Below are 11,394 nucleotides of genomic sequence, written 5' to 3' on the forward strand. Positions count from 1 at the left end.
TGTAGCACATAAGCCCCGCGCTACGCCCCGGTCTGATCGGGAGAGCAGCATGATCCTTCCCGGCCTTGCAAGCCATTCTCCCAGGGTGGACTACCATGCATTGGGTTTACTTTTCTCAGCATGGGAAAAGGTGAAAAATAAAGCAGCATCCCCACCTTCAGACTCTGGAGAGAGTGAAAACTGCCCCTTTGAGACTGCTCTTTGTCCTGCAGATCTCCACATTTTGCCCCCCAAAATTATAATTCAAGGAGAACCGCAGAAGGTCCCACAATATTTGTCTGCATGATTTAGGTTAAAAATAATTGCTATTCAGACATATCTGCCTGACATAAGTAATTAGATAACCGGGTACTTATAAGCTGTCATTTCCTATGAGCATATTTTAACATGGCCTTTGTAATTTGACCTTTATATCTGCTGTGGCTTCCTCTGCTCCGTGCTCCTGCGATGGATTTATTTTTGAAGATCGGACGTGCGCTTGCGAGTCCTCAGGCTAGGAAACCACACGGGGGACGTATTACAGACCCAGCAGCTTATGCAGGGAGGAGGAGAGACCATTCCCAGAGCTTTCACGGCTCCTCCGACGGCATACGTGCCAGACTCAGGCCTGGCGGCAACTCCACCAACTTCACCTACAATTCACCGTTTGCACCAATGGAGATGACCTAACAGGGGGGCACTAGAAGAGGGTGGACAGTTCAGGACTGGCAGGGCATGCCACAGTGAAATGCCTCACCCACCTATGCGCAAAGCAGATATTCTCTTTCATAGGGAAAAATCATCCTTCCAGGAATATTGACTTTTCCCAAATTAGGTCAAAGCACCTTTTGCAGAAGAGCTGGAGCCCCACTCCCAATCCGTGGAAAGCACCTCCGGCCTCCCGAACCACAGAAGAGGCCGAAAGCAAAATGCAGAGAAGGAAAAGCACCCGAGCGGGTTACCCAGCTCGTCTGGCTGCTTTCGGACACGAACTCTGCAGCCCAGGGCAATGCTCACGGCACCTCCCAAACGCTCGTGTTGCCGAGCAGATCTGTACTAGCCTTTGAGCTCGTGACCACAAGCGACGTGACCCAGGGGAACCGGCGCATTGGAGCCGTCTCCGGATGGTTTGGAAAGCGAATCGAAGAACGTATGTATGGTCTCATCCATGAAAGTACGACCAGTTGGGGACTAAGCGGGGCAAGATGTAGCTGGGAGGAAGGCAGCAGTCCTTTGCGGCTGAGTGGCTCTGCGCCGACGGGAAAAACACAAATCCCGGACAACCTAGAAGATTTCCTCTCCTTTCTCATGAATTCCGGGCTGTGGTAGATGTGTCTTCCCATAATCTGGCTTTGACATCCCTTGAGAAGCAATTTGATTTTTCTGGACTTGTCAGATTTCTAAAATAAGAAATGGCATTTTTAAACCTCACTTTTTTTTCTTTTAATCAGATCCATATGCGTTTCTTAAAATATTTTCAAACTCCCATCATGGCTAATGGATTTGTTTTTCTTTTATTGTCATAATTTCCTTCATGACATAAAGATCCTAAATTTTAAGAGTAAGCTGCCTAAAAACATAGTCTGTATTTATTACGGCCATGTCCCAGAGACTGCCGCTAAGACGATATTTCTTTGTCTCTTAAAATCTTCGTGTCACCCAAGAGGCATGAACTCTGCCAAGGGAAACCAGCCAGCGCACTGCCATTGTCAGCCAGGAGTCAAAAATAAATTCTCTATATAGCTAAGATTTCTATCAGCCACAGGTATTGTCGGAGTGTTTCCACGTAGCAGGTGGTCCTTTTTTCTGGCCGTAGTATTTTTTGTTTTAAACTTTCCTCTTCGCTTTTCTGTTTCGGTGCAGGGAACACCGCCGCGCACGGACCTTCGCTCTCTGCAGCGGGTAAATGACATTTTTTCTCAAGGCTCGATTTTGCTGGAAAGTTAAGCTCCGTTTTCCATGACCCTCTTAATAAATAGCATGGTTTGCAAATTTGGGGCATCCAAGCTCTGCACAGCCTGTCCCCGAGCAGGACGTCCAGACAGACAGACGTGACCACCAGGCCCCGCTCGCGGCAGGGGCTCGGCGCCGCTGCAGCCACCCGCAGCGCTGCCTGGCCATGCCCGTCTGCGCTAACGCTCACGTTCACGTCCCTGCAGCCGCAGTGGGACATTTTAGGACCCGGCAGGGATATTCCTCCTTGCTGCGGACAGCGAAGCAATGGTACAAAAGGGTTAAACCGAGCCCCCAAGACGAAAGAACAAACCAGAGGAGAAACTGGGCTGAGCGCGTGCCGCCGACAACCGCCCGCCCTGCGCCGGTGCTCCCAGGCGCGCGCGTCCGCGGGGCCGTTCAGTCCCCAGCGGCGGCGGGTGCAGCCGCAATGCAGAATATTGTTATTGCTAATAAAGTCCCACGCGCAGAGTTTAAGCAGGGAACAAAACTGCGCTTGGAGGAAACGTGGGTTCTAATAACCTTCCAGGCTCCCTGGAGCCCAACCTCTACCATATATTATTACGTTTTCTCTCTGCAAGGCTCATCTTTAATCCCAGGCATATGAAGACCAGGGTGTCTTTGAAGGCAGAGGAGTTTTATCTGGGTTACAGATGTTTGTTATTGATTTTATTTATTCATGGGAGAGCAGCAGCTCTGTGTTACTACATTTTTCTATGGGGGGGGGAAAAATCAGGCAATGCAGTGTGCACTCAGGAGCAAGAAGGCCACCCAGTCCAGGAGGTGGGCACCTATGAGCGCGGCAAGTCTGCTTTCTCACCAACCGAAAAGGCAAGCAATGATGACATTTGCACATGCAGTTTCTGATGGTAGACAATCCTCCATCTGACAAACCAGCTGCAAAACCCACTCTGGAGCTCTTATGCAGGGATTAGTTGGTTTGGGATGTTTATTAGTGTTTCTGGCCATCCGGTCTAGCGTTTTAGGATATATAGAAAAACAAGGACGAGCAGGAGCCCTAATTTCTCGGGGTAAAGGTATAATTTCTCCTGTTTGGGGTGAGTCGGGATGACCAGCGTGGCTGTGGCTGCTGCCCAGGGTGTTGGGGCAAGGTGAATGCCATGGCCTGCAGCATGAAGCCAGCACCGCGAAGCAGGAGGGAGCGAGAGGAGACGGGGCAGGGACACAGCTGTCCACGTTGCGAGCTGTGGAGGTCCGAGTTCAGGGAGCCTGCGTGCTGAATGCAACACGTCACTCACTGCAAGGGGAAGCGACGCGTGCCAGGCAGTGCCCTAGCGTTGTCCCTCGATGCTTCTTTGCATTGCATGTGCCACCGTTCCTGCCAGTCTTTATGTCCCTGCAGCCTGGACTGCATCCAGACCACCTAGGATTTTGTACAAGTTTGTCTTCCAAAACAAATTCTTGCCTAAGGAGTTGCTTCTAACAGCTACTGATGAGCATTTTGAGAAGGGTGGTTACACACCGACAAAAGGATTGAAGCTTCGTGTACAAGATGCTGCTGTAGCAGGGCCAGCCACGGGCAACGCTGCAGGGACCAGAGCTATTGCAGTGACACACTGGCTGCTGCACATCATCAGGAAAGCACGGGGCCTTCTCCTCCCCTCCCACGGCAAACGCATTTCTGCTCAGGCTGAGCTCCGCTAGCCTCCAAGTGATGGTGCTGGTGTGGCAGGTCCTGAAATTCTTCTGAGGAAAGCAATGATCAAGCAGTCATCACACAAACGATATGCCGTAGACGGGTTTCTTGCAGGTTTATGTGCAGTGATTAGATTCTGCGTGTCTGAGTTTGTGCATCCGCTGAAAGTTTTTCTATACATGGGACATTCGTTTTCTCTCTCTCCAGTTGACTCTGGTGCTTACTGAATCCACACTGCAGCCGTTTTCTCTGTGAGAGCATTAAAGAGTTTCCTCTACATGAACATCCCTTTTATGATACTTGAAAACTTTCCAGAGCGCTAGCTATCCCTCTCTTGATGTAGCTAAAGTCAAACACCAAGTTCAGAGTTATTTTGGGAGAACGGACACACTCTCTACTAACAGCCAGAATGCCCTTGCCGCAACTACGCCCTGCCTTTGGTTGAAAAGATGCTACATCTCCCATTAAACCAGCCAGTCAACCAAGTGCTGCCTTCCAGCGGGGTCTCTAGCAAGCCTTCAATTTGTTTGGCACAGCTGCCTGCTAGTGGCTCCAAGGCGGATCTGATGAGCTGAGAAGGACCATCAGTCCTATATAAAAGTTGGGGCCGTGTTAGAACTTAAATTGCTTTCAGAACTGGCACAGATGGAAACAGCTGCTGGAAAACAGGGCTGTTTCCCATCAGGTAGACAAAGCTAAGAGTCTTTTCTGACTTGCCAGGAGTTTGTTTCATCTGGGAGTTTGCCTCTTTTCAGGGTAGGCTGAAGAGCTCTTAATAGGATTTAAGGACCAGTTTATCTATCAAGGACGAAATCCCACAATGAGACCGTATCAAGGAGAGATTATCTTGTGTTCTCTGAAGGAGAGATCACAAGATTATCCTAAAATGAGGCTTGTTTATGCTGAGATAATGACAGATAATTGGTAACCCCCCTTGCATAGCTGGGTCACCCAGTGCGAGGGCTGAACGGAGAAAAGAAGAAGCGTTTCCAAAGGAAAGGAATCCAAGGTCTGACATGGACTCAATTTGAAAGAAAAACTTCTGGAAAGGATCAGGGCAAGGCCATGAATTTATGAAGTAGTTGTTCGCCTGACTCTAATTTTTAAAGCATTATTATCCTTTTAGCAAGACTGTCCGGTAGATGGAAGCCAGAGCTTGCGTGATGAAGAGCAGCTGAGCAGTGATTTGCAGCAGTTCCTGCCTTCCACACTGCTCTGTGCAGTGGACAGCCAAATTGCTTGTAAACAGCTTACCTCAGCCAAAAATTACGGGGCAAGGGGGTATTTCTGGACTTGCGGTCTGACAAATGAAGAGGGAGAATGAAAAGTGAAGAGGAGCACCAGTGACAAGTCCTAGACCCACTGGCTTTGGAAAACCCAAAGCTAGAGGTGAGGCGAAGGGAACTGCTTCTTCGAGTCCTCGGAGCAGATCTGCGCCCCCTCATCCGTCCGGACTAACCCAAAGCCCAACATGAGGGCAGAGCTTCCTGAGCTCTCATCCCGGCAGCACCAGACAGGCCCGGGGGTCCCAAGCGGAGCCAAGCCAAGCGCCATCACCGTCCCTTTCCTGCTCAAGCAGGAGACTGACACTGTGCCTGGGAGACACGGAGAGACGGAGCAAGAGGAACTTGCAGTAAAGAGTAACAAGGAAAAGGGGAGCATTCAGAAGGAGGAGAAAGCAGGCTCTTGCCAGGGATAAAACCACCCTGTTGCCTGATGAGTGGCTCGTGAAGCCCTGTCTTTTCCAGAGCTCTGGCTCTCGCACTCCTCCCCAAGCGCAGCTGTCCTGCTCCATAGGACCAGGTCCAGCATGAAGGAAGGGACTCAGAGGGGCCGGAGAAGCCCTGTTTATCAATGGAAATAACATGTAGGTTATATATAGTACCCACTTAGCCTAAGGAGCCCTCAGCACGATCGTAGCATGCGCAAGTGCACGGTTAACGATCCCACCACTTCTATCCAATCCGAGCCGGCCTCTTGCACCTCTGGCAATCGCGGCAAAGGGAGAAGGGAGCAAGGGGGCAGGATTTCTGCCAATTTAAAGGCCCTCGTTGTGCCTTTGCAGCAAATCCTCGCCTCACTCACGGACAGTGTCATCTGCGTTTCCTCCTGCATTGCATATGTGGCCTGGCATTATGCAAAAGCAGTGCAGGCAGGTCCTGCGTCTCGCTACCCTCCCTGGCTCTCAGATGCCACCTTCCAAATAATGTAATCAAAACAATCCAGCTAAAAGCATTTCATCTGGCCTAGACTGACATGAATTGTTTCTAATAAAACTAAAGCTCTGTGGGACAACTAATGGGTGCTTATTAGTACAGCCAATGGACTATTCAATCAACCATACAGGAAACTAATGGGGATTGATGGCCAAAATACAAGATGAGGATTTACCTCTTTAAATAAATAGCTGATGGGCTGGTGATTGGATTAATCTTGTGTTTCTACGGGAAAATTTATACCTAGCTAATAAAGAGAAAAACAAAATGCGTGGATAATAGCATCACTAGGTCCCTGGAGGTTTTAATGTCATTGCCTTTGCCATCATGGCAGTAGGTGCGTTTCCCTTGGGAGCCGGGAAACACTGCTCATGGGAGATCCAAACACTCATCTTTCCAAATATCACCGTTTTGGGAGAGGAACCCTCATTTTGGATTAGCAGGTGGTGTAATCTGGACAATGCAAAATGTTATCGTCAAGATCCCAACAGGCAACAAGAGGTGCTGGTATGGAGAGGACATTTGCTGCTCCTCCTTCCCAGACATCAAATCCTGCAGCTTCCGCTCAACCACTTTCAGCTCCATCATGTACACAGTGGAGACCACCTAAAAGGACCTGTGTGCCTGGGACAGGGCTGAGTAGGACATGGTAGTGCCCTCCATGTTATCAGGAGGGCATCCCCACCATTAAAACCAATGTCCTTGCCCGGCCAAAGCTGAAACAGCCACTGAACTGAAGGACTGAATCCAGCTGCTTCCTCCACCTTCTGCCTGATACGGCTCAGCAAGCTGGAAGCGGACAAATGCCACCCAGCCGCTGGCCATGGTGAACGACTGTTAACTGAATCGGCAACGACGGTGCAGGACATGAGCCGTGAGCAGAGCCAAGCTAACCACAGGCACCACGGGCACCCGGGGCACTGTCGGGCTGATCCTGGCAGCGGGGTCACAGGGACGCGAACGTCAGAGCTTGGCCATTCCCTCAGACATCCCACGTTAACTTGGGAAGTCCCTGAGCACAGCAGAGGCTGGCAGAGCATGCCAAAAAGTACCCCCGTCTGCCTGTCCACGGCTTTACTCTTCCCTCTGCATCCGCTCTTAGCCTCTACCCGGGAGAAGGGTCAGGTGTGGATGAACCTTTGCACTCACTCAGTACAGCCATGCTTTCTAAATAGCACCACCTCGCATACAATCCTAACTTCCCCTGCTTAATCTCCTCCCTTCAGCAAAGGCTTCCCAGGATTTTTCCAAAACCCCATTTTTTTCCACCTTTTCCCTCGAGCTGGTGGAGGAACGGGATGATTTGCAGAGTCAAAGGAAGGACACAGACCCCTTCGGGGCGTGCGAGGCCCTCCTCCCTGCAGCAAGCCATTTCTTTTCTCCCACCCCCCACTCCATCCTCCCGCTTCCTCTCCTTTGAAAGGCCTCCGACCGGATCACAGATGGCAATTCCTCTGTGACAGATCCTAATGTCATTACTGCCGACAGACCAGATGTCCAGGGAGGCATATTGCTCCTTTTAACCCCAAATTCAAGAGCCTCACCTTTGTAGTTTGGGGCGAGTGTAAAGGTATCTTCATGGCAAGGGGTGGAGGAGGCACACATTTCCATCCCCCGTGCCTCATTTTTCTTTCTCCTCCGAGGAGGGCAGAGCTTTGCACGGCACGGCTGTGAACGCCTAAACCTGACACCAAAGGGGTCCCGTTCTGAATGGCAACGTCGTTAAAACGCTATAAAAATCTCACTTGAACTTTACAAGGATATGGGAAGGGATATGGTTTGTGTGATAGGATATGCATGAGCCTTGGGCCATTATAGCCTGCTGCCCCTGCTTATTGCCCCATCTTAGGCACATTATTCCTGGATGAGTCTAGTAAGTGCTGAAAAGAGCGTTATAGGGGAATAGAGTCTGCATTAGGTGCATCCCAAAGTTTGGATTTATAAATGCAATAAGTACTTCTGACTGGGTGCATACAAAGAAGGGAAAAGTCTTCCTCTGGTTGAACTCCAGCCTGAAATTCTAAAATAACTGAATTGCCACATAAGGACCTCTGTTAGATGGAATAGGAAGTGTAACTGTTGTCTCCACAACCTGTAACAACTTAGTACTGATGTTCAAGCTGAAGTCTCCTCTGGTAATTTTTAGTTCAAAGGTATTTGCTGCAGAGCCTCTGAGCTGTCACTGAAATGCCTTCCTTGTAGGACCGCAAAGAAAAGAAATAATATCTATTTTGGTTTATAGAGCGATCCTGACGCCTAATGCATCAGTCTATTTCCCAGGACTCAACGATACCTGACTCTCTTCGGAGGCCAATGTAAATCAGATCAAACCCTCCGGCAGACACAGATTATGCCAGGGTGAAGCTGGTCAGAGAGAGACTCAACCTCTGCAAATCGTCCCCCATGTTTTCCTTCTTTAAATCAAATGAATGCAATTGTTGTGGCAGAACAGAAGGGTGCAAACCACTGACCTGGCTCGTTTTGTCTTTGCCTCTCTGCTAAATAACGGCACATTTTTCCTGTAGATGAACTGCAGTGCATCAGCTCTCTTGCTATAGGGCCTGGCAGTTTAATAAGAAGGAAAGTACACAAGCCCAGCCATAAGCAGGAGATGCAGCGCTGACCGCAGCTACTTAGCACCAGGTAAAAACTACAGGTGGCTTGTTTCCACTAACACTTTACAGCAAGAGCTCTCATGGTCCTTATCTCTCTTGGAGACAGGGAAAAATCCCAACAACCTTTGTAGCAGCGAAGACAAAGCTTCCCTCGGTGGGAGATGTCCTACACGGCATAATGTATGCTAGGAGGAATCCTGTTGTTTTATGGGACAGTTAGTGTGAAGTGCAAAGCAGGCTTGGGGCTGAAGCTGCATTATTCATGGGGATCTTAAATATTTCAGTGTGAGGGTGAGGTGGAACGCGGCATAACAATAATGTATTGTCCTCTTTCTTCCCCTAAAATGATTACTTGTGTTTAAGGTGAATAGCAAATAGCAAAAGGGGAATATTCTTTCGCTTTAAACGTAATGTAATGCACTGAGAAATCCCTGGGTAAACCAGGATAATAGCGTGGCAAAACCTGCAGACCCCTCCATCAGGCAGGGATTGCGCCTTCACCTCCTGCCTTCCAAGGAAATTTCAGTTCTGTCTTTGGAGGAGGAACAATTCAGACCCCGGCATTTACTTTTGGAGACGGTTCATCAGTTCTGCTGTGTTTAAAGGGGCAGAATCCGAAGATGGGTGTAGCAACACAAAACGCTCCTTCCTGCAGTGTTCCCCCTCCAAATCAGCAGACTTTTGTCCGTGCCGTTCTCCGAAAACTCTCCTCCCGCATGAGCTGCTCAGTGAGCTGCAAGGTCCGGTTTGCACGGGGGCGGCGGGAGGCTGCGTTAAAACCGTGATTGCGATAGCGGGGGCGACGTGGTCAGGGCACCCCAGGGAAGCGGCAGGGCAGCTGGCGAGAGGCGCCTCGCCCCGTCCTGCCTGCCCGGCCACCTTCAGCAGTGCAAATCAGCGGCGGGAGAGGCTGGCGGTCCTGGCGAGATGCACTGCTGCCATCAGCTGGCAAACGCGAACCAGCGCACGGGGTGCGGGGACACCCAGCCCAGGCAGCCGCAGGCGAGACGTGCGCAGCTCAGTGCACGCACCAAACCGTCCGGCTGCGGTTTGCACTCCAAAGAGCATTTCGGTGCAAAAAGAGCAACGCGCCGGCTGGCATATTCAGACGTGGACCAAGGCTGGACCTCCTTAAGCAGAACTCACGGTTAAATGCCAGCTGTCTACTATCTAACCGCTATCCAACGTTGCTCATCTGAGCGGCTGCTGAAGCGCGAGGCTGGAGCAGCAGCATGAGTCAGGCCTCTCCAGCGATCGCGGACCTGGGCTGGGTGCTGCAGTGCTCACCAGCAGCGGGATTGGCAGAGCAGCTCCCTTGCATGCTGTTGAAGCACAACTTACGTTGCACCGGAGTTATACACCGCGTTCGATACAGAGACTAAACGCAGCCCTGAGAAGCAAGCTGGCTCTACCATCTTCATAATTTCATGCCTCTTCCATCTAGATTTTTTTAGGTCATTCACTTTCTAATTTCCAGTGCTCCCTGCCGGTCCCCTGCTCTGCCCTTTCCAGCAGGGCCCCTGTAATTAGCCACAGGATCTCGGGGTCCCCACGGCCCGCAGGAGCTGGTGTTACCGAGCCTTGCACAGGCTTGTGCCATGCAAAATCGCCTCTACACTGCGTTTCCCTGACCTCCTGCTGGGTGAATTGCTGCCAATCTCACAGCTCATTGCCTGCCCACACCTCAAAGCAGAAGGCCTCGTGGTCTTCCCAAAATACACGTCTGTCGCCTGCTGGCTTAAATCATGAGAAAACGCATCAGCGAAGAAGGTAGGTGTTTAAAGAGGAAGTGAAAGCTGATTTCAAAAATATTACAGGCAGAAGTTTAACACCTCCCAAGCTAGATCTCAGTCATTTCTAGATAGCACCGAGCGATCAGGTCCTTCTGCACGTCCCACCCGTCCTGGGAGCCAGGCTTGGCCCAGCTGCCTGCGGTGCTGCCGGCTCATGCGCCCCAGCTTCCTCGAGGACCGACCATGCCGACCCGCGCGGCCACTTCCCAGGGCTGCCTCGCTAGCGGGAGTGTGCGCCTCCCGCCCTGGGCTGCGCCGAGACCTTCAGCTCCCCATGGAGCAGTTCAAACTGCTCCTCTGGGGTCAGAAAGCTCCTTTTTAGGTGCGCGGTCCCCTAGCAGGCAGGCTCAGTCTTGCTCTAAGGGCTGGAGTTGAGGCCCTAGTCTGGGGCCTCACAGCTCTAGTCTGGTGTTGAAAGACTCACACAGAGTGAGGTTTGGCTGGGCTGTAGATAGCCACTTATTCCAGATACCCAGTTAGTCCAGATAACAGAATTTTGGACAGAGCTACATCAGATTTCCAGACCTTTCTCACTTCTATTTCCCCTTCTGCAAAACACCCGACAAAGATAAAGCTCAACAGTTGTCTCTCGTATGAGATAAAACAGAACTAGCTCCCCAGATCTGACACGACTGAAGTGCAATAAAATCTCTGTTTCTGCTCTTTTTGGAAGCATCAGACAGAAACACAAGTGACTTCCCCAATGGTGAGAAACCCTGAGTTTTTCACTTCTCACATTTAATTTCTGTTTCTCTCCCATATTCCTTCTGAGCTCAGATTCAAGTTTTGGATACAGCACTGCCAGAAAAGCTTACGCTAATTCTCTGTAAATGCTTGCCATGAGCTCAGTCTATTTGTGACCTGGTATAAGTGCTGTGCCTCCTGTGTGGAACAGTTTGCATTCAACCATTTCTAAAATGAAGCTGCACCAATTTTCCTTTGGAATCTGCTCTCTGCATGGGGGGGAGACATAGTGCCTTAAATATTTATGAAATAATAGCCCTTTCTAATTTGTGTCAGAATCATTGAAAATGCAATAGTTCAAAAGATATCCTGGGGCTGTATGTACAGGTCGTAGAGTATTATGTCAACCTCTTTGATGGGTACCCCAAATTTCTGTTAATCCATCTGCATCTTGCCTCTCTCAAGGGTTTTTATCCCTTAAGAGATTCCTATGGTGC

This window comes from Apteryx mantelli, chromosome 15, assembly GCF_036417845.1.
Source record: "Apteryx mantelli isolate bAptMan1 chromosome 15, bAptMan1.hap1, whole genome shotgun sequence".
In the NCBI taxonomy this organism is placed as follows: domain Eukaryota; kingdom Metazoa; phylum Chordata; class Aves; order Apterygiformes; family Apterygidae; genus Apteryx; species Apteryx mantelli.